Source organism: Delphinapterus leucas, chromosome 9, assembly GCF_059928025.1.
Source record: "Delphinapterus leucas isolate spDelLeu-1000000601 "Yukka" chromosome 9, BTC_Dleu_Yukka2, whole genome shotgun sequence".
Taxonomy (NCBI): Eukaryota; Metazoa; Chordata; class Mammalia; order Artiodactyla; family Monodontidae; genus Delphinapterus; species Delphinapterus leucas.
Genome location: NC_143137.1, coordinates 40,410,278 through 40,431,331, shown reverse-complemented (window position 1 = coordinate 40,431,331; position 21,054 = coordinate 40,410,278). Strand labels below are relative to the sequence as shown.

General features: G+C 41.0%; 1 protein-coding gene across 3 annotated transcripts in view; it reads right to left on the bottom strand.

Moving 5' to 3' along the window:
- ELMO1 (engulfment and cell motility 1) overlaps window positions 1-21,054 on the bottom strand; it is a 548,606-nt gene that overhangs the window by 390,918 nt on the left and 136,634 nt on the right. The gene's annotated exons all lie outside the window — the stretch shown is intronic.

Sequence of the window (21,054 nt, the reverse complement as noted above, 5' to 3'; positions counted from 1 at the left end):
GCGAAAGAATCTAGAGGCAAAGGCCACATATTTTATGATTCCATGTATCAGAAGAGGCAAATCCATAGGAACAGGAAGCAGATTAATGGTTTCCAAGGGCTGGCGGAGGAGGATTTGGGAGTGAGTGCTAATGGGTTCAGGGGTTTGGGGGGGTGATTAAATGTTCTAAAATTGATTATGGTGATGATTTCAAAAATCTGTGAATACAGTAAAATCCAATGAATTGAACACTTTGTAAGGTGAGTTTTTTGGTACGTGAATTATATCTCAATAAAGCTGTTCTTTTTTAAATGAAAGGTTAGAAAGGAACCTGGTTTCTTAACATTTGATGGTCCCTACTGCATTTTGCCTTGAAGTTAAGAACAAACAGCATAAATGAGCGAGCAGATCCCAAATCGGTCCACCTCCACTTGGCAAGTGTATTTGAGGTGAGTGTCTTGAAACTTTCACTTAGCATCTTTGGCATTGAAGGGAGAATTTCACTGGTAGTTTTCTTTTCTGCCACCAGAGTACGCACCATGCTCAGCTTTCAGAAGTTGGCCTTCTGGGAGTCACAGTACCGCATCCCTCACCCTGGAGCACTGAGGCCAGGAGGTTAATAAAGTGCCTTGTGGGCCCTTCTCCTGTACCGTTTCAGACAAGTCCCAAGCTAGACTTTGCTCAGGATGCAGCAGGCACGCTGAATTGTTGGGAAATTTCTCAGGATGAGATGCCAAAAACACAGAACACTCACTCTCTCCCTCAGCCAATTCTGACTACTTATTGGAAAATGAATTCTGTAAAAGAATTATCTGAAAGCGAACAGGCTTCAGGCCAATACTCTCTCCCAAAGAAAACCTAATCTGAACGTTTTATACTGAGTTCAGGCCTGAAAACTCCATACTGCCGGATCCAAACCTTCCTCGGGCAATTTCAGCGCAATCTAGAGCATCCCCAGCCAGACACCCTGGGCCACCTCTTGAGGGAGCAAGGTCCTCATTACCTGAAGTGTGCAGGCAAGGGCTGAATAGCCACCTGGCAGCCAGGCTCAGGTATGAGATGGTGAAATGAATTTCAGTCTTTTAAATAAAAAACTCCTTTCAACTCTAAAATTCTATGCCTCTATGAGAATTGGAGAGGAAGACCACAAACAGTAATTATAGAATTAAGGAAGCCGAACACATAGCATACCTCTTTCCTGTCAGGTTCTAAATGAAAGAGAGTCAGAAGATGAAAGGCTAAAATACCTCCTTTATTAGTGATTATGGAACACAAGGCTGACAGTGAGAACCAGCTGACAGATAACTAAACCCTCAGGTTAACAGGTAACTTATAAGGTAAGTTCAGTTAAGTTAACAGATAACTTACCCTCAGGTAAGACCAAAGGCAAGTTCCTTCCCAAGAGGAAAAGGGGACCCAGTTTATTCTTCCCAAATAACGAATCAAGCAGGGAAAGAGGGCATGAAGAAACCAGGAGGGTTTAGCAATAATCTCTCCTCATGAAAATTAGGAGTGACGATGAAGCATTCCTAATAAAAGCAATAAACTAACATTTATTGAAAGGCACTGGGGTGAGGGTTTTTGGTTTTTGTTGGAATGCTTATTTAACCATCATAATAACTTGATGCTCACTTTAAAGATAAGGAACCAAAGCTACCAAGAGGATAAATTATTTGCCCAACATCATGGAGGGGGAAGGGCGGACTCACACTCATCAGGGTGGGGAGCATATCTGACACCAGATGCTGTGCTCTCTCTGGAAAAGGTAAGAAGATCTAGGCCTTGCATTTATCTTCAAGGGGGGAGCGCATCACCTGGCCAACATATATGAGAGCAAAGAAGTAAGAATGGTATTAACAAATGCTCTGCATATTCCCAGGTGTTCCCTGGGATGCCCTGGGCATGGGGCACCAGGTGGGAGTATGGCCGGGGTGACCTCAAGCAGTTGAGTTCCAGGCCCCCATGTTGGCTCCTGCAACGTTGACTCCTGACTTTCTGGGACCCAAGTAGGAGCTCTTTGAAGAAAGTGTCTTGAGGATTGTTTAAAACAAAAGCAGTGTTAAAACCACTGACAGGCAGGGCTGGGTTCAAATGACCTCCGTCTCGCACCAGCTGTGTGTGCTCAGTGCGAGCTACTTAACCACTCTGATCTAAGTTTTCTCTTCCCTAATATGGGAAGAACAAGTCATTGCTTAGAGAATGTAGTAAGAACCAGACGTGACAGATGATCTGTGCCTGGCCTAGAACTGGTTCAAAAATGAGAGCGATCTGGATTATTACATCGAGAGCAGCATGCCTCCCTTCCCAGTCGGCAGTCCATTTGCCCTCCGTCTCTTCCTTTTCCCTAAAAAGATGTTTCTTAATCAGCATTTTGTATTTTGGAATAAAAAAGATAAGTAGAAGAGCCACTATTATATGCATTAAAAACGTTAAGGTCCCGACAGAAAGGTAGATAAACTGAAAGAAATAGGCAATGGTAGACATCTGCTTCAGAGACTATTCTATCAGGAAAATCACCTGGATTGCACCTCGTCTGCCACAGACTGTGACACCCTTTGCTCTCCAAAGCTGTCTAACTTGTGATGTAGACAAAGGAAAAGGCTTGGACTTACTCTTAATTTCATAAGTTCCATCCAGACACTGCAGCATCATTTAAGAGTTGGATTTCCAGATAGGACAGTCTCAGTTGGATCCACATTTCACTTCTCACCTGGGGAATCTGCTACAAGTGACACAGCTGCCCTTTGTGTCAGTTTGTTCAGGTGTAAAATAAGGAGAGCACCTGTCTCCTAAGGCTGTTCTGAGGATTAACTGAAACAATCCATTTAAAGTGCTTAGAGTAGAGAATGGCAAACACCTTGCAAACACTCACGAAAAAAAGTTAGCTGTTTATCATTAGTGCAAAAATAACATCTAAAAAGCACAGTGCTGCGTATGCTTATTTGTTTTTAGCTAGTCTCTCTCTATATGTAATCCAATCAGTAAAAATAATAGTGCCATCTATGTTATCCTGAGTCTAAGACTTTAGGAAGTCAGCAGCACCTATCCAGCAGAATAACAGCTAGCAACCGTACGCCTCTTCTATCAGCAGACCAGCATGGCTGAGGACGGAGGTCTGGCACACAGCTGGCTCCGCATCAAAGGCTGGGGAGCTGCCACTCACTCTTTTATCATAGTCTCAGGCCTCTAGGTCTGTTTCAGAGGGGCCTTCTTTGATGCAGTCCTCCAAGCATTCAATAAGGGCTGTGTGTGTGTGTATGGGTGTGTGTGTGATTGTACTTCCTTATCCTGTCCATTGGCTGCCGCCCTCTACCCGCTGACCATCACCTCTCGTTGAACCCTGACCAATACACCTCTACCTGCCGAGGCACTGCCACAGCTTGGCCTGGTACTGTTCTCCCTTAGGGAGGTGACTAATACACTGGCCAGCTTTGCCTCATCAACAGGTTATGCCACTGACCTTTGGGAAGCAGCTTTCAACAAGACCTATCCATCAGCATTCAACAGAGTCAAGGTCACCTCTCTCGGGCCAGACAAGGAACACCACTAAATGACATATAAAAGCACATGGGGAAGGAACAAAAAATAAAAGTGAACTCCCTCCCTTCAATGGAGAGGGGGATTCTGCAATAATGAAGAATGTATCCATCAACTCACAGAGCCAAGAAACTGTCCCATGCCCCTCTGTAGGAAATCAGCCTTTAATCTCCGATTCTCATGGGATCTTCATACCATTGGCTGTAGAATCACCATGAGTATTAAAATGCAGATTTCTGGGACTCCCCAGCTCGCCAAGCCCACACTCAGGGACCTGGGACTCTATATTTTCACTATGCTCCCAAGTAATTCTGATGAACAATAAAGTTTAGAATCATCCCAGTCTAATTTGTAAGACTATGCATCATATTTAGAGTAAGTATTCTGAATTTCGAGGTAATAAAGTGAGGCAAACAAGACTAATGCCAGCTCCTCAAAACTGAGGAGGAGAAAGCAGCAGAAAGAACATTTCTGCGGGGTAATGTCCTAACGGCACACAATGCACGGGAAGAATGACAAGGGGCCCAGTGAAAGCCTGCTAAAGCCCCACTGTCCCCTTTACTCCTAAGCCAGCAGTGGCAGACTGTACTAGCCCCTGACATTCACAGGCGTCTCGAGAGGATGCCTTTGTGTTTCTTCACAGAATCAGCTCAGTGACTCGGCCTCTGTGTGGACTGGATAATAAGATCCTGCAGAAAAACGTCACTGCTGTCATATTTTTGCCTCTGAAATTTATCTCAGTATGCCAACTTTCTATGTAGCCAGACAAATTAGGAATCACTCCCTGGTCAAAAATTCCAAATTCTACCCCTCTTCCTGCTATTGAGCAAGGAAAGCAGGAGGTCGGAGGGGGAGGGGGAGGGGGAGGGGGCGGGGGAGGGGGCACTTACAACCCCACAAGTCCAGGAAGCTCCAGGATCTTTTCTTGGGCTCCTTCTTCTCCTCCTTGCTCTGTCTTTGTCTATCACTGTCTCTCTCTCCTGATGTGATGAGGCCCTTACTTTGGATGTATTACTAGGAAATAAGGCTGTTCTTCGCACCCATTGCTCAATCATCACAAAGACTGATTTTGCATGTAGACCTGATCCTTTCCAGCCTTTATGTGTCTATTTGCATGATCTTCAGATCTCTGGGCTGAAGGAAATAAGTGAGGACCGCATATGACATGCCGGTTGCTAGGTTACAGAGCAATGCCTCTAGACGGAGGACTACAGGTCTAACATTTGAGGAGGAGGATAGAAATACCCTAAAATAAATCTGAACCCACAAAAGCCAGGAAAAAAAGGCTGAGCGGTGAGGTGGGGAAAAAGGATAAGGAAGAAAGGGTGGCAAACTATTCTAAATGTACATCTTCCGTAACTAATATTTCAGCCTTCCCCAGGGGGTCCTTCCCATCAGGGACCACGTTCCTCCCCCGCCCCACTCCTCAGCCCCATATGGCTCATCATCACCCGTGGATTTGAAGGATCTTGATTTGACTTCTGTTCCACTCTTTCTTCAAGCCTCTAGCTAGGTTCTATTCTCAGTTATTGTGTTTCTTTAATCATTTTACTTTTCACAGCACCCATGTACCATTTACACAATTCCCCAAACCAAGAGCAGACAGACAAGACAGGTGTTAAGTAAGATTCTATTAACTACTTATTTGTGCTGTGTAAACACAAACCGGACCACTTTGCTCTCTTTCTACCTGTAATAAGATCTGGGTGGAAGGAGTGCAGCGAAGCGGTCAGACAGCCTGCAGGAGCCTAGGGAGTCTACGGGGTGTGGTGAGCCCAAGGGGAGGAACAGCAGGAGAATGCCTGCTTCCCTTGGCATTTTAATCAACTACCTGTAGGAGACAGAGAAAAAGAAGAGTGTTTTTCTGGAGAAGAACATGCTTATCTTAAAGCAACAGGCACTATTAGATGTTCACTGCTGCTTAAAAAGAGGCACCCTTTTAGAAAGTCAGGGAAGATGCTTGTTTCCTCAGCCACTTTCATATGGCAGGAGTGAGCACACACCTGCCTCTACCTGGTGTCCAGGCCCCAGGACCAAAAGCTCAGGGTAGAACCCAATCCACGTCTGTGTCCCTCTAACACCATAGGATAAGAATTGACTGAGTCCAATCTGTTAAAAAGTAATAGGACTTCCCTGGAAGTCCAGTGGTTAAGACTCCATGCTTCCACTGCCGGGGGTGTGGGTTCAATCCCTGGTTGGGGAACTAAGATCCCACATGCCATGTGGTGTGGCACAAAAAAAAAAAAAAAAAAGTAATGGCAGGTCACTATTTAGATGGAATCCACCTTGCAGTCAGAGTAGCCAGTCCCTTGAGCACAGAAGGTGATGGGGATCTTTCTGGCAATACAGACGGTGGGATAAGCACCAGCTGAGACATAGTATGAGTGTCAAAGGATGCGGACGTGTATTCATAGACTCTCTTTCACTACAGGTGCTGTGCTGGGAGAACAACAAGGTGGTGAGGACAATTGACCAGCAGGGGTCTGGGAGCCTGGAAAGCGCAGTGAACTGGAAGGAAGGAAGCTCCAGGTTGAGCCTGGACCAACTGACTTCCCATGTGACCTTGGGCAAGTCCATTGGCTTTAGTTTCCTCATCAAAAGAATGGAAGCAAGGGCCCAGCACCCAAGGTCAATTCTCTTCACTTCTCTTTTATTCTCAATACAATGAACAAAGAGGAAACATTTAAGGCTTTTGAGCATTATGACCAAGGGGATGTTTCAGAGAAATAAATCTGTCAGCAGCAGTGGATTAGAAAGGAAAGGGAGTAATTTAAGGAGATTGGGCAAGGTGGTGGAGGGTTCCAACAACACACAGCTGCCTCCATCACTGCAGGGCTTGGCACTTACTAAGTTAGACCCCAGGCTCCAACCATAGGACTCCTGGCTCGGAGCACCTCCAGTCTCCAAGTTCACAATCCAATAGATAAGCCCAAGAACCGAAAAGCTAGTGAGTGAGTAATAAGTTCTATGACAAAAATATATGCCTTTCCTCCCACACATAACTTGAAGGACAGTAAATAGAGACACATTTTTCATGGGTTATTTTGTAATGTTTAATAAAAGCCTTAAAAATCAAAATCAAATTTTATGAATTTTTCCTTTGGAAACATCAGAGAGGCGGACATTTTACAAAAGATGTCCACTGAAACATTGTTTATAACAGAGAAATACAACTAAAAGCAAGCCCAAGTGTTTCAGTTGTTCATTTATTGTCTCTCAACCCTAAATCCAACATTCTTGGCCTCACTTTGTATATTGGAGATGGACCCTGCAAGCATTTCCCGTTTGCCATCGTAGGAGAATGTTAAGCTTCCCCAAAAGAGAGCATTGGAATAATCCCGCCTGGTCATAGAAAGGCAGTTCTCTTTTGAGCCACCATTTTAGTAGTAGTAGTTAGTAGTAGTAGTAGTAGTAGTAAGTATAGAAGTCCACAGGTCTGATCCACCCTCAGGCCCTACTCCTACCAGAAGCCACTTCCAAGCAGCTCTGCTTACTCAACCTTCCAGCAAGACACACTCCCATAGTTCAGCACAGGCCTGCATCCTTCATCACTGTGGTGATGCCTCTGTGGTAGCCATGCTCTCTTTGAAGAGCCCTGGGGAAGGGGGCCATGCCCCCTGGGGGGTCTTTAGTTCTTAAATTGTCCTCTCCTCCTCAGACTAGAGGCCACAGCTACTTTGCTACAACTGCTCCTTCTGGGGACCCACCAGAGTCCTTTGCTACCCCTTTGCTCGCAGTTAACAGATTCCACTAGTTACTGATTTTTAAATTAAATTTCCCCAGTTCAAATAATGATATTTTAACTGTATCCTGACTGAACCCTGACTGACATACCAAATCTTCCAAATGTCACTTAATATGAAGGAAAATTTAAAATAAAAATGGTAAAGCAGGCCAATGATACATAATATAGCCATTAAAGTGCTGGTATGACAGAGTGTTTAATAATATGAGAACATGTCACACTGTATTGTGAAGTATGTGAAAGGAAAATAAAAATGGAGTCCATACTGCGAAGAGAGCTCTCTAAAATAAAGCTGGGGGCCTTTAAGGAAGTGTGACCTATGCACATGTCAGACTGGATGGAATCTGACCTTTTGACCTGATGAAGGGATCCAGAACACCTGCCAGAAATTCAAGATACTTATCGGGCCCTTATCCTAAAATAACTTGTGATGGTCTATCGACTTATTGGACCCCTATCCTAAAACAGCTTGTGGTTCCTTAAGGACAAATATTTTCTGATTCACGTCAGAGTCAACCACAGTTCTCACCCCAGGCAACCTTTAACAACCCTGTGGCTTTTTGTCTTTATAAGCCCCTGACTCTTTCTCTTCCAGAACACTCTTCCAGGGTTACCCCAACCTGTGTCTTCCGAATTGCAATTCTTAAGACCCCCAATAAACTCTTTTCTTATTTGCAGCCTCCTGCATTATTTTTTTAGTTAGCAAGTGAGAAATGTAGGCTGCAAAACAGTATTGCAGTATGAGTTCAAATTGATGGAATATGTGTGTAGATACTGATAAAATGCTGGTGCCCAGGTAGATAATCAGGTGAACAATGCTCTCCACTTGCAACATGTGAAAAAAACAAAAGAAATTAAGAAAAATGCCTGATACTGTATTTGCCCAACCCAGCTAACGAACATTGGCTATGTTTCTAGGGGAGAAAGCAACCTCCCTGGTTTTGGACAGAAGGACTTGCACAAGCTGGGGTGAACCACGTCGACCAGGCCTTGCCCTACAGTCCCATTTTTCTATTCATCTGAGATAGAGACTTGATTGCCAGGCCCTCCTGCTATCAATTTTAACCTACCCCTCAATCAAATGACATGTGCAAATGTTTAAACCTGGGTTGTGATGGGCAAATTAGAGCCTGTGGTCTTAGAAATCCACAAAGTTCTGGAGAAGAGAGATGCACTTACAGGAAAGAAGCTCATGCTTGCAAAAAAGAAAGATTTTAAAGGGCCATTCCAGTGGCATTGGCAGGGATCACTAAGGTTGCTGCTACAGCTGGGAAAATACCAACTCCATGGTCTATTCTAGGCAAAGCCGATGCAAACAACAGACTAAGGAGTGAGAACGAGACACAAACCTTTAGAGTGGAGGAGAGCTATGGAGCAAAGTGGGATGTACACAAGAAAAGGAAGAGTGACCGAGTTTGCTGGCTGCTTGTTGGCTGGCTTCAAAGAGACAGTGTGGTGTCACCTGTCATCCTGAACATCACCTGCTGTGATGTGAGCCTCCCCCACATTGGCATCAGACAGGCCTGAGTCAAACCTTGGCATCATCACAGACAGCTTTGTCACCTGGGCATTTGGCACAGAGCCTGGCATATAGCAGGTGCTCAGTGAACAGTCGGTAAATTAATACATGAGCTTGACAACACCTCCGAGCCTCCCTCACTGCTGCATGAAGACCGTCACACCTAGACCATATGGTGTTGTCATGGGCATTAAATTAGGCAGTCCTAATAAAGACCCTGGCTGGCACACGAGAAGGACTCAAAACATCATCCATAAAGAAGAGGCAGCTGGGCTCCCCTGGTGGCGCAGTGGTTGAGAGTCTGCCTGCCGATGCAGGGGACACGGGTTCGTACCCCGATCCGGGAAGATCCCACATGCCGCGGAGCGGCTGGGCCCGTGAGCCATGGCCGCTGAGTCTGCGCGTCCGGAGCCTGTGCTCCGCAACGGGAGAGGCCACAGCAGTGAGAGGCCCGCGTACCACAAAAAAAAAAAAAAAGAAGAAGAAGAGGCAGCTTAGGTACTGGGTAATGAAAACATGAAAAATCTGCCAGATCAAGAAGGGGGAAGGCAGAGGAAATACAGGTCAAGCCATCCTGCTCCCTGCCTGGAACACTGCAGGGCAGGGATTCTTTTTCCTTTCTTTTTGCCCCCTGGTCATGGATGTTTTGGCCGTCTGGTGAAGCCTATGCATCACTTCTATAAATAATGTTTTCAAATGCATAAAATAAAACACATGAGCTTGCAAAGAAACCTACAGTTACCCAATTTTTAAAATTGTACCATAGTAATATATATGCTGCTTTATCAGTACAGGTATCAGCAAACTTTTTCCAGAAAGAGTCAGATACTAAGTAGTTTAGGCATTGCAGGGAAAGAAATTTTCTGTTGCAACTATGATACATAAATGAATGGGCATGGCTGTATTCCAATAAACTTTATTTACAAAACCAGGTGGCAGCCTGGATTTGGTCCACAGGCTATAGTTCACTGGCGCCTTTATTAATGCATGAAATAACAAGATACATTATAAGTGCTAATAACTACCGTAATTTCTAATTAGTGTAATGATCATAAATGACATTTTGAGATCACTGCAATAACAGTAATAAGTGGAAATATCTATGATTTCTACCGGTAACATCAATACAGATACTGTTTATACTATCATGGCTGGTTGTCTACATTCATCATTGAAATAATGCAAAATTTTTATTTTCACACAGTTATAACTTTCTTCCTATACAAGTTCATGGAGCCTGGGTTAAAACAGTGGCTTTCCACTGTACTTAGAAGAAAATCCCTATTCCTACAATGGTTTAAAAAACTCCCGATGTGGCCCTGGCCAACCTCTAACAATCATATCTGATACTCCCCCACTCCCCAGCTCACCATCCTGCTCCCTTTTGCTCCTTATCACACCAAGCCCTTCGTGCTTCAAGGCTTCTGTACTGGCTGTGCCTTTTCCTGCAATGCTATGATATGCCTCCTTGTGACTCTCAAGTCTTGGCACAAATGTCACCTCTTTAGAAGGACACTCCCTGATGCTTTACAGCAATCTTGGCTTTAAACCAAGTCAAGTCGTATTTCTGACCCATTCTCGAACCTAAATTACGTGGCTAGCCTGGCAGACTGAGCTCAACAGCAATGCCTGCCTACCCCACTCTGCCCCCCAATCTTTATCGTGTTACCCCATTTATTTCCTTCAGAGCACTTACTCCAATCTGAAAATACCTTGTTCATTTTTTTAAAATCTCCTGTCTGTCTCTACCCACACCCATGAGAACATATACACGAGAGGAGTGGGCATCTTCAGGTTTTGATCATCACCAGTGTCAAAAACAGTGCCTTGCATGTAAAACATGCTCAATACATACTTTTTGAATGAATGGAATGGATATTTTCATCGTAATAGGACCTAAAGCAATAGCCAGAATATATCTGTAAACTAAAACTAACTGGCCACTTATGTCTTCAAAGACAGAAAAACTGTCCCTTTCTTCCTCCCACAATTCAGATAAATCTCAGACCATCCTTCCTTTCCTTCCCTATTCTACAATCTTCAGTCAACCAGCGGCTATTTATTTCATGCCTACTAGGAGGCACGTGTATCATTAAGCATTTTTAAAAAAGGGATAACTGAGATATAATTGCTCATGTCCCACTATCAATCCTTGTGTCCTCAATAATGTCCTGAATGGAAGTGAACCATATTCCACCAGACTGTTCACCTAAACCACAGCATCAGGCTGCTCTAGCACAGAAGCAGAGCCACAAACAGCCCCAGACATCTACAACTGAGCTCTGACGCTCACAAAACCGTCCAGAGCCACTCCCAGAAACTCACCTGTTTCAGCCCTAAGAGGAAGGGCCCAGTGATGAGAAGAGGCCACATAGGGGCCTTAGAAAAGCAGGATTGGCCTCAGTGTTGGAAGTGAAAGTACCCAACAGGACACACTAGAGAACAAATGGGCTTTAGCTTGAATCCCACTAGAGGTTCCTCCCTTCTATCCTATCTCTTCTTCCTTCTTGCACTAGGAGAAAAATTAGAGTTTAAGTAGACTTCTCCAGAGAAGTCAGGTTGGATGATAAATGAAAGAGGAGGGAATTAAACAGTCAAAACTTTGAAAGTATTACCATAAAAATTCTAGAAGAAAACATAGGCGGTAAGCTTCTTGACATGGGTCTTGGACTTTTTAGATTTGACACTAAAAGCAAAGGCAACAAAAGTAAAAAAATAAACCAGTGGGACTACATCAAATTAAAAAGCTTCTGCACAGCAAAGGAAACCATCAACAAAATGAAAAAGCAACATACTGAATGCCAAAAAATAATTTACAAATGATTTACAAATCATGTATCTGAGAAGGGGTTAATATCCAAAATATATGAAGAACTCTTACAAGTCAATAGCAAAACAACAATCTGATGAAAAAAAAATGGGCAGAGGAACTGAGTGGACATTTTCTTCCAAAGGAAAATGGCCAAGAGGTACATGAAAAGATGCTCAACCACCCTAATCATGAGGGAAATGCAAATTAAAACCACAATGAGATACTGCCTCACACCCGTTTTCATTGGCTATCATCAAAAAGATAAAATAATAACAAGTGTGTGCAAAGATGTGGAGAAAAGGAAACCCTTGTGCACTGCTGGTGGGAATGTAAATTGGTGCAGCCACTATGGAAAATAGTATGAAGGGTCCTCAAAAAGTTAAAAATAGAACTACAATATGATCCCACAATCCCACTTCTGGGTATTTATCCAAAGAAAATGAAACCACTGACTTGAAAAGATATATGCACCTCCATGTTTACTGCATCATTATTCATAATAGCCCAGATATGGAAACAACTTAAGTGCCCACTGATGAATGAATGGATAAAGAAAATGTGGTATACATATATACAATGAAATATCATTCAGCCATGAGAAACAGGAAATCCTGTCATTAGCTACAATATGGATGGACCCTAAGGATATTATGCTAAGTGAAATAAGTCAGACAAAGATAAATACTGTATATCTCACTCATATGTGGAATCTTCACAAAAAAAAAAAAAAAAGCAAACAAAACTCTAGTTCATAGATACAGAGAACAGATTAGATTGGTGGTTGCCAGAGGCGGGGAGTATGGGGTGGGCAAAATGGGTGAACGGAGTCAAAGGTACAAATTTCCAGTTATAAAGTAAATAAGTGATGGGAATGTCATGTACAGCACGGTGACTACAGTTAATAATACTGTATTGCATATTTGAAAGTTGCTAAGAAAAAAATTGTTAGCTACATATGGGAAGGGGTGTTAACCAGACTTACTGTGGTGATCATTTCACAATATACATAATGTTGAACCATTATGCTGTACACCTGAAATTAACATAATGTTGTGTCAATTATACCTCAATTTAAAAAAACTTTAAATGTATTAAAAAGCTCATTTACATCTTAGCTTTTCTTCTTTTTTTTCACTGGAGCATCCACCCTGCACTTGGACATCCAGGCCTTGCCTCTAGAAGCTGTCTGTCTTGTCGGGAGTACTCACCCTAAATTCCTCTAAGCACAAGTGAAGTAGTGAGCAAGAAAAATAACACACTAAGTCAATTAGGACAGGTGTTTTCCTTAAGAGTTGATCCAAAAATAACAGCCAGAGAAACATTTCTTTTATAGACTTATTCTCTGCCATAAACGTGTCTATCCAGATGAATTAACTAACTGGTATGAAGGGACTTCTACTTGGTAAAATAAATGCCTTTTTCACATAGAGATTCTGGGTTTTTACTATAAAAAGATACTGTGAAACAAGATGACATACATCAGAGAAACATTAGCTGATTTAAAAGAAAAGGCTTTTAGCAAAAGGTAAAGATTTAGATAAAAGATTTAGATAAAACTGAGTTAAAATCTAAGCTGTACAGTTAATCATATATAATCATCAGGTTGCTTAATCTCTCTGATACTTAATCTTGTTAATAATGAAAAACAGGAAATACACTGATAAATACATCTCGGTGTAATTAAGCTCAACAGAAAGCCTTGTACACAGCAAACACTCAATAAATCCTACATAAATAGTCATAAAGAGTGGAAGTGCTTAAAAACAGATACGATTTATGATAGATACAAAATGATGAGGTACCTAGGCACATATATTACTAAATATATACAAGAACTTTGAGGTAAAAATTATGACTTTGTTGAAAAAGTTTAAGGAACATTCTAATAAATGGAAAAATATATTGTTTTCGTGGATGAGATGAACAATATGCTAATGACAGCAATTTCCCTCCAAAATTAATCCATAAGTTAATTCCATTTTAATCAAAATTTTTACAGGATTTGACAAACTGATGCTAAAATTCATTTGGCAAAGTAAAAGACTTACACTACACAGGGTGATTTTGATAAAGGAAAAGAAGACAGATTCATCCCACTAAACGTCAAGTCTTGTTACTGAGTTGTAAGTGCTCAAAGCTGTATGGTAAGGAACAAAACAGAAAGCCACTGAGATTCCTATAATCACGGAAACTTGACTCACTACAGAGGTGAGATGTAAATCATGGGGGTGGGAAGATGGGTAATGAATTACTCAATAAAAGGTGCTAGGAGGAAAAAGATAAAATTAGATCCCTACCTAATAGAAACATGCGCGTGCACACACACACACACACACACGCACACACACACACACTCTCTCTCTCTCTCTCTCTCTCTCTCTCTTTCACAATGGATTAATGATCTATACGAAAATCAAGACTCTCTAACTTCTGAAAGAAAATAAAAGAGAATACCTTTATAATACATGACTAGTGGAAGTGCTTTTAAACAAAACATAAGTAGCCCAAGCAATAAAGGGAAAAGTGATCAATCAGATCATATTAAAATGGTCTTATTAACTTCTGTTTGACGAGAGACACCATAGAAAATTAAACAGTTATGGACTACGGGTAGCTAGATAAAAAAGAATTGTCCATATCCTATAAAGAACTCCTATAAATCAATGAGAATAAAACACTCCCCTCCCGCTATTCGACAAAGACTGTACAGGCAGTTTGTAGAAGGGAAATCTGAAGCATAACAAACATAGGAAGTAGGCTCAGCGTCAGCAATTAGGGAAATACACATTAAAGCCACAAGAAGTCGCATGCCCCCCACGCCCCATCCAGTTGGCTAGCATTAGCAGGACTATGACAACAAACACAGGGTGAAAAGAAGGGAAGAGGAACTCTACTTTGTGGGTGGGACCAGGCTAGCAGAACCGCTTTGGAAAGCAGTTTGGCAACTCCTAGTAAAGTTAAAGATTCAACCCAACAGCTTCCTACTTTCTATTCTAGAGAAACGTTCAAATAGAATCACATGAATATATGAACAAGAATATTCATGACAGCACTATTTGTGATACCAAAATTGGGGAAACAGCTGCTTATCAGCAGAAAAAAGGATAAATCAACTGTGCTTTATTCATGCCATGGGACATTATTCATTATTTATCTCAAAAATATAACTTTGAGTGAAAAAATGAAATTGCACAATGTTACCTTCCGTATGATACAAATCATTTAAATTTTAAAGTATAAAACAATTCTCTATATTATTCATGAATACATACATATGTAGAAAATCTATAAAACATTCATGAGAATAATATACATCCATTTCAGCTAGTATTTACCTCTGGGGAGGGAGGAATAGGAGGAGAGACAGGAGAAATGATAGAAGAGCGTTGCAGCTGGATTTGCACTTTTCTAAAAAAGAAAACCTGAAGCAACAGGCAAAATGTTAACCTCTGTTAACATCTAGATGATTGGGTGTATGGGTATCAGTTATATCATTTTCTGTACTTTTTGAGAGGTTTGAAATATGGCATGCTTTAGAAGTTTTAAATTACTATTTAAATGACTTCTGATTTAAAAACAATCACTAGTGCAAAACTCATCTGTCTAAATCAAAAGTAGTGGCTGGATTTCTTACATCTATGCATTACTTTGTAATGAAGGAACAATTAAAGATAAACATATATTTAAAACCAATGTGCTGACTATAAATTAGCCTTGTACAATCCCGCTCTTTTCCCTGCCAACAGCTACATTCTTAAAACAACCAAAATGCAGTCTTTTTAAAAAGTGCCTCTTAGTCAAGCCAGTGGTTTTCAAATAATGGAATCTTTTTGTTCTAGAAAGGGAAAAAAATCCCTCAGAACCTAAAATAGACAAAGAGGTATTGTATTAATATTAACATGTTTTATGAGCTTAGGTTTGTAAATGCATATTTTTTAAGGTAATCAGCAAGAATAATGAGGTTTTTTTATTAACATAAAAATTTAATATCTGGCATTATGGATGATCATTACAATAATATAACAAGCTTCCACATTCAATTTGCTTTTGTGTTCTGTTATCTTATTCAATGTAGAGAAAATCTGGATACATTCACACAATGTGCTCATTTTCTGTTGTTACAAAACAAATTACCAAAACCTTAGAAGCTGAAACAAATGTATGATGTCACAGTTTCTATGGGGTCAGGAGGGTAGCACATTTTAACTGGGTCCTCTGCTCGGGGTCACACAGGGCTGAAATCAAGGTGTCAGACGGCTGCATCCTTATTTGGAACTCAGAGGCCACTTCCGAGTTCATTCCAGTTGCTACTTAATTTGTTTCCTGTGGTTGTTTGACTAAGATCCCACTTCCTCCCACTTCCTCCCATTTCCTCACCAGCTGTTGACCAGGGATCATGCTCAACTCCCAGAGGCTGCTCTCAGGTCCTTACCCTGTAGCCTTCTCCACAACCTGGCAATCTGCACCTTCTCAGGCCAACAGGAGAGCATCGCTTTAATGCTTCACCTTCTTTAAAGGGCCCATCTGATTGAGTCAGGTGCACAAGGCTAATCTCCCTTTTGATGAACCCAAAGCCAACCCAAAGTCAAGTGATCATGGACCTTAACTGTATCTGCAAATCCCTTTGACAAACTGTGATGTAATCACCTGAGTGACATCCCTTCAGATTCACAGGTCCAGACCACACTCAAGAGGAAGGATTTGTATGGGGCATGCAACAGTAGGGGATGGGAATCTTGGGCGCCACCTTAGAATTCTGCCTGCCATACCCAGATATGTAGCTGTTAATGGTGACCTTTAAATCTCAGGAGTTTCTCCAGATGCTTGGAAAGGGAACAATAGGGCATTTTTTTCTTTCAGATCTGTATAACTAACATCTAACCTCAACTCTCATTCCTCATAATAAATACTGGAAGTCAGGCAAAAAAGCACCCCAAACTTACATAAAGGAATAAAATTGGGTCTCCCCCTGTTACTGGACACCTGACATGCAGCCAAGCCGAGAAGCCTGAACTAGCCCTGACTATACATGAACCAGGCACTCAGGTGTGGCACAGGTAAACTTACTTAGGTGATTTTACTCGAGTGGGTAGATTCATGCCTGATTTAAAATAAAACACTCCAATCTTCCCAGTCAGTGACACATTTATAAGAAGTGTAAATGTATGCACAAGGATGAAGGAAATAAAATGCTTCATGTTGAGGTCCACCTAAAGTCAACTTAACCCAACAGCTTAAGTTAATAATAATAAGGTTATTACTACAGTTTATGTTAATTTTTTATTCATGTTGAAACAGTTCAAAATAACCATTTAAAAGGCCAGATAAATCAAATACTTCTGCAATTCATGAACCATCCCTAAAATCCCCTGAAATGGAACGTTCTTCACAATAATATAGAAGATCTCAGTTTCAGTTCCAAAGATGACACTCATAGTTGTGTGACCTAAACTCCAAAGCCTCCCAAGACCTCTGTGAGCCCTAGATGCTTAAATGAAATCACTCATGAAAGTGCCTGGCACCCAAGGGGTCATCAGTAAGCAGTGGCTGAATTAAGTCAGGACGACCCAGTTTGACTCTTCGTTCAACTTCTATTGATATTTTGTAAGGAAATGGTTAAGGAATTACACAAAGACTCAGTTTAAGGAATGGACACTTTAGTGTTGTTTAAAGAAAAGAGAGAGAGAAAGAGGAAGAAAGAAAAAAAGCAAACAATCTAAAAATCAAAACAAAAAGAACTGACTTAAAAACTGAGTTCAATACTTCTCAGCCATTAAGTTTGACGAATAAATAGGAAATATGACTCACTGAGGGATGACCATGGGCTAAGCGCCTGGCAAAGTGTTTTGCCAGCATTATCCAATTTAATCTTCATTACATAGTGAAGTAGGCACTAACATGTTAAGATGCCCGCTATATATTAAGTTAAAATGCAAGTTATGAAAGAATGTGTATGCTATGATCACATTTTACAAAACAAATGCACACTCAAACTCAAATTTTGAAGTGTATATACTAAAATGTCAGTGGTTTTCTCTGAGCACTAGGATTCTGATAATTAAAACAATTTTTACTCTTTTTTTTACTTCTAATATGTCTCCAATGTGCTTATCTGTTTATGTAAATTTTTTAATGAAACTTGAGATTTCACATCTGTTTGCTTAGGAGTAGCAGATGCTGAAAAAAGGAAAGTTTTATGTAAGTTGCATTATATTAGTAAAGTGGCACCTCACTATTTTTTTATACCTAAAAATCTAAACCTAACTACAGTGCTTGCAAGTCTAAAGTTTCAAGAGAGAGGGCATCTGAACATAGAGGAGAGAAAGAAAAGTAGATGAACAGAGACTAGGAAGAGAAATATTTAAAAAGATGGTTAATAACCTAAAAAAGGAGATGGTAGTGAGGAAAGATGGAGTGAAAGAAAAATAAAGTTACAGACTAACAGAAAGGAAAGAAGGAAGGAAGGAAGGGGTCAGCAGGAAGAAAAAGGGTCAGAGGAGAATTAAAAACAAACAATAGGGAGCAGACTAACAATGAGAAAAGAGAAGAAATACATTTAAAAAATAACAATAGAGGAGGAACCATCCCTTCCTATTCATCTCTAAATGAAATGGAAAAGCTTAGATAAGATCACAATGAATCACTTTTAAAGTTATTTTTTATTTTTTTGTATTTTTCCCCTGTAAGAGTGAGAAGTGACTGAAGAAGGTACTTGATAACCAAGGTTAACCTGCCCTGCACCAGCTCTAGAGACTTGATAGGACTGCAATTAACAAACCAGGTATCTTTCAGCTTTCTCTTTAGTCACAGTACCAAGCACAAGACTGTCTTTGATAAATGAAGAGCAGTTACTGGTTTACAGGTGGAGTTGATGGTAACAAAGCACTTATTTTTTAACTTTAATCTTCAGACACGGCAAAGGAAGTAAACCCATTTCCCCAAGAATTATACTCAAAAGAAGGTGTAAATATCAAGGTGCCTAATTCCCTCTAAATTCCTCTGAACACTTGTTCAATTTACCCAGCTTCCCCTCTCCACCCTTAAGAAAAAGAAGCGGGCTTCCCTGGTGGCGCAGTGGTTGAGAGTCCGCCTGCCGATGCAGGGGACACGGGCTCGTGCCCCGGTCCAGGAAGATCCCACATGCCACAGAGTGGCTGGGCCCGTGAGCCATGGCCGCTGGGCCTGCACGTCCGGAGCCTGTGCTCCGCAACGGAAGAGGCCACAACAGTGAGAGGCCTGCATACTGCCAAAAAAAAAAAAAAAAAAAAAAAAAAGAAAAAGAAGCAATAAATTGTTCCTCCTCCTGTATCTTTTATCAATGTGGAAAATCACCTCATTGCTGCCCTATGTTTTAATGCTATAAACTTCCTTCTATATTTCTTACTTTAACTACCTTTTCTTCTTCCTCTTAGCTTAAAAAGTTGAAATCTAGCAAAAGTAAAAGATAAATTTAATCTTTGGATAACTTCTGGAAAATAGCAACTCTATCTAGCAGCTTTTTCCTGAAAAAGAAAGGTAACGGGATATGGCATATGGTGGTTTAATTAAAAAGCCCCAAAGTTGTTTGCTATCCTTTCCATAGAGAGGAGGAGCCCGTGTCTTCTCCCCTTGAATCTGGGGAGGGTTATGACTAATTTCAGCAATAGAGTACAGCAGAAGATTCTACAGAACTTCCAAGACTAGGTCATAAAGAGGCATACAGCTTCTGCTTGGTTCTCCTGGAATATTGGCTCTCAGGAAATGCCCTCTCAGGGAGCTTCTAGGAACATTGCCACCATGCTGTGAGGAAGCCCAAGCCACATGGAAAGACCACAGGTAGGCAGTCCAGTGTACAGTCCCAACTGAGCTCTGCCTTTGCGTCATCCCAGCCCAGGAGCCAGACATGTAAGTGAAGAAGCTTCCAAATGATTCCAGCCCCCAGGTATTTGTGCCTTCCCAGATGAGACTCCAGACACCATCAGAGAAAAGCCATCATCCTTGCTTTGCCATGTCCAAATGCCTCACCCAGAGCATCAGTAAGTATCATCTCCACTAACAATGGGTTTTGCTTCAGGTTACTAAATATGGGGTATTTTTAATGCAAAAATGAATGGAACTATGGAGATAAAAAGAAATGATCATGCAATAGTTATTACTGTAACTTAACTCTGATCACAGTGGAAAGTGTGTGGGCATCCTAGAGCCCCAAATGTCACAGAGTGCCATATCCAGAAACCAGCTGCAGGCATACTACCTTTCTTGGGTTGAGACAAGATCTCCTTCCTCTGCCCTCTCCCCAGTCTTTCTACCAAATTTTGTATCTTTCTTTTATTTCTCTTCTTCCTTTTGTTCATGCCTATCCCTCAAGTCTGCCCTTGAGTCACTGATTTACTGATGTAGTGGGTATTCATTTTTTCATTAAATAAATATTTTTTTGCACATTGTTCTAGATACTGGGTTAGTAAAGTGAGGATATCTAACTTTGCGACACTGTACAGCAAAGAATGTAATGAAATGTTTTTCACACTATGGATCACAATCAGTGATAGTCATGAAGTCATCCTGATGGATCCTAGCAAACATTTAAAAAACATAAAACAAAATAGAAAATAATAGACTAAAAATAACAACAACAATGAAAACGCATTTCGGTGACTATTGTTTCATGGCTATTTTGTTACCTTTGGCACAAGGTATATATTCTGTCTTCAGCTTAAAACTTTGAGAAACATAGTCCAATAGCTATTCAAAAATAAACCTCATTCCTAGAGTATAAAAAACATGAATGGGATTGTACTTAGGAAATTTGCAATTAGGTTTCTGGCTTTGGGACACAATGTAAGAGTCGCAGGGCCATTCTCAGAACTAATCTCCTCTACTGATAATGGGTTTTTGCTTTTTACTGTTGTTTGTTTTCTTTACAAGGGGTGTTCTGGTGTTTCTAGGATCATTGCTGGTAAACAAGTGCCTGCCTTTGCAGGAAACCCATGTGTCATTCATCCTGTATCTGAGCATTACACAGTTAAATGTTTCAGTACTTGAGTCAATCTATTCATTTGTTTAATAGCTGAACTGGAGAACATGGAATTATCATGACCTCTGGCATTTATCTTTGCCTGCAATTCTAGAAGCAGTAGTATCTTACCAAACACAAGCTAGGGAGCCTAAGCAAAAAAAGTTAGCCGCCTGTGCAATCATCTTGTTATAGCCTCTATCCAACAGTCGGTGGTAAACATTAAATAACAAGACATAAAACCCACTGACATCTGAGTAATGCTGGTGGCAGTCAGTACCCTCCTCTCCCCTGCTCCCTCTCATTTATATTACTCAACTTGGACTGTCTTTTTTTTTTTTACTTCATCCTGAAATAAGTATATATCTTCCAAGTCCTCTCTAGAGGAAAAGCACTAGATGATTATAAATGATAGCTCCCATCCAATTCCCAAACTCTTAATTAGAAAACTCTAAAAACACCCCAAAAAT